Raw genomic sequence first — 3,236 nt, 5'->3', positions numbered from 1 at the left:
CAACAATATTTAAAGGGCTCCTGTGAAATAGTCAGGCCCACTTAAATAACCTACCCATCTTAATATAAAGTTTTCAGTTGATATATGCCAGCACTCAGCAAACTTGAGGGCCCTCTTAGAATTTTATTTACCTCAATGCTTTTTTTTTTTTTTTACCAAGTATTGTTTTGCCCCAATTTTACTATTGACAGTGGGGAGTTTGAGGAAGTTTTAATTAAAAAATAAATATATAATTTTAGAGGAGAGAATAGAAGCACTAGTTTCCCAGCTGCCACAGAAAGGATAATCATTCCACACTTCCCATTTCCTCACAGTGTTAATGTGCATAAGATGACCTAAAGACTATCTGCTAATAAAAAAAAAATAATTCTGACTTGCATTCCATGGACTCACATTGCACTTAATCTAAATACTCAGCTTTCATAGAATCTTAAATGTTCCCCTAGGATCAGGCCCTTGTCTGATTTTCACAGTTTTATTTGTCTTTCATAATTATCCAAAACCACATCCTGTGCATATTTGGAAGTGTTCTTCCCTGAGCTTTGCAAGCCAACTTCCTACTTCACTCATGCATGAGGTCAACTCTCCATATTCAAACAGATTTCTACACATAATGTTTCATGTGGACCCCTCTGACTCAGTCATTCACATGACACAACCCGTTTCATCATCATGTTGCTCATGACTATCTCGTGTTATTTAATATATGTCAGCACAGGTAGGACATTCTACTGCCTTGAAGCAGGAAACCTGACAATTATGAAGTAAAATTCAAATTAGGTGTATATGTATATTAACTTCATGGAACCACAGTAAAAAAGCCATGGGTTTGGGGCAAATATGAAGAAAGTACTGGCATCTTTAAAATATGTGGAGGACCAAAAACACAGTGGAATTTTGACTGAGTAGAAATATCTTCCTGGTGGTTTGGGTCTGTACCACCCCATTCCTGAATGCTTGGAAATGGCACCCTCATCTAACATAATGGACTCTTAAGGAGATAAACTATGGAAAAACAAATATACTATTAATTAGAATTGGAACAATATATTCCTTAGGATGTTCCACATTCAGGAAATGTCTTTGTGTCAAAAGGGTGTTTGCTTTGCAGGAAAATTGGAGATCATGAAACAGGAGGGATTATGCCATGTGCAAAATTGTTAAACTGTCTCAATTTTTTCTCTCTTCCTCTGATTCTGTTCACAGTGAAGGATGTCCTATACAATGGACCTGGATGCACCTTGCCTCATTTTTCCTGTATTAGCAGATTTGCTATAGTGGGTAAATCTCAGAGAAACAGGAAGAAAGAGGTTGCAGAAATACCCTTTGTTTATTGTCCGCCTCTCCCAGATAATTGAAATGTTAAGAAGTCAGGGGTTCTGTTTCATTTATTCCATAACCTAATGTTTTAGGCCTGGAAGGGTTTGTATTTGTATAATGCTATAAATATTTTTGGTTTTGGTAAGAATAAATGAAATCTTCTGATACCTTGGGAGATGGAGCTATTTAATCAATTATCACCAGGTGTGGCAGTTAACCCTTGGGTGTGTGAATTATTCACAAGTACAGTAAATATTTTATTTGAAAACTGATTGGAGAAACTAGTGATTTGAGAAACTGATGGACCTAAATAGCGGTGCCAAGGACAACTTGTAAGTATCTGGTGACTCAATTTCAGAGACATTATTAGGGTGGAAAGCAGTATCAGAAGTCTGGTTTGGGGGGATTTGAGATGTCAAAGAACTTCAAATACATATCTAAAATTCATAATAGACTGAATTAGACACATAATTTGTGCACTACATCTTCATTCTGTCCAAGTATATGAATATATTCCACATAGTTTCCGGCACCATATTTTTAAAGGTCAATTAAGTTCAGAAATTTTACACTCACAGACAAATATATTCTATTACAAAATTAAGTATATAAGATGATGACAGGTAGTTTGAAGCATGAAATTCATAGTAAAATATTTTAAATTTGACAATTTTGCTGAAGTTTGTTGAAACGTAGTTTTCAGTGATTTCTAGGACATTTGCAGGTCTACACTCACATTTCCTGTGGTAATGATATTTTGTCCACTTCCTTCCATTATCTGTCTTCACAGCTCACTGCACAGCATGTTTCCCTTTATTCCCTGTGCTGATGTGCATAGACTCCTGGGGACTTGGCTGCTCCTCAGACTCTATTAATGGGGATTCCCTGGAGATGGGGTCTGAGTGCACCAGACGGTGAGCAAGATGCTGTCACAGTCCCAACTCCTCATCCTCCTGGGGCTCTGGGTCTCAGGTGAGAGCTTCAGAACAGCAATGTCTTTATAAAGCTGGAGAAATGGTTTTCACATGCAGAGTGTGCAGACTATTCCATCTCAAACTGATCTGATTACATATCATTAATGAGGAAACCTACATGTGAACATACATTTTATATAACCGTGATTTATTGTGTGATTTTGTTCTTTTCTGCCTGCAGGTGCCAGTGGGGACATTGTGATGACCCAGTCTCCAGTCTCTGTGGCTGTGACTCCAGGGGAGACCATCACCATGAGCTGCAAGGCCAGTCAGAATCTTTTGCACAGCTCCAACCAGAAGAACTACTTAAACTGGTACCAGCAGAAACCAGGACAAGCTCCCAAACTGCTCATCTATGGTGCATCCACACGGGCATCTGGGATCCCTGACCGATTCAGCGGCAGTGGGTCTGGGACAGATTTCTCTCTCAGCATCAGTGGAGCCCAGGCTGAAGATATGGCCACTTATTACTGTCAGCAAGATTACAGCTCTCCTCCCACAGTGCTTCAGCCTCGAGCACAAGCCTCCTCTCTCAGCTGTGGGGCACTGAGTCCAACAGTAGCAGCTGCTCCCCCTCCTCCCACCTCTTCGTACTGTAACTTTCTGCCTAATAGTTAGTCTTCCTGTTCTACTTCTTTTTTTTTTAACATGAGCAGGCACCTGGAACTGAACCCAGGTCTCCAGCATGGCATGTGAGAACTCTGCTACTGAGCCACTGTAGCCTGCCTCTTTCTGTCTTACTTTGTCTTTCAGTGGACTCTGTCTTTCCTTCATGGCTTCCTTGTCCATGTTTCTGCAGTAATTATACTCTACCCCCTTGCTAACTGCCCATTTCCTTCACTACTTCTCTTTCAGTTATACTAATTCTTTCAAAGACAATTCTGCAGTTTTTTTTAACTCTGTCACTCTTTTCCATGATCTGTGATTGACTAAAATCATGGC

The 3,236-nt window shown here is 39.7% G+C and overlaps 1 pseudogene across 1 annotated transcript; it reads left to right on the top strand.

Moving 5' to 3' along the window:
- Positions 1–2,225: 2,225 nt before the first annotated feature.
- LOC143661218 (immunoglobulin kappa variable 4-1 pseudogene) lies at positions 2,226–2,912 on the top strand (annotated as a pseudogene). The gene is made up of 2 exons (XR_013164455.1): positions 2,226–2,292; positions 2,476–2,912. The product of XR_013164455.1 is annotated as an immunoglobulin kappa variable 4-1 pseudogene (transcript).
- Positions 2,913–3,236: the final 324 nt, after the last annotated feature.

This window comes from Tamandua tetradactyla, chromosome 17, assembly GCF_023851605.1.
Source record: "Tamandua tetradactyla isolate mTamTet1 chromosome 17, mTamTet1.pri, whole genome shotgun sequence".
Classification (NCBI taxonomy): domain Eukaryota; kingdom Metazoa; phylum Chordata; class Mammalia; order Pilosa; family Myrmecophagidae; genus Tamandua; species Tamandua tetradactyla.
The sequence above is the reverse complement of the archived record's forward strand: the minus strand, read 5'-3'. Positions and strand labels throughout refer to the sequence as shown.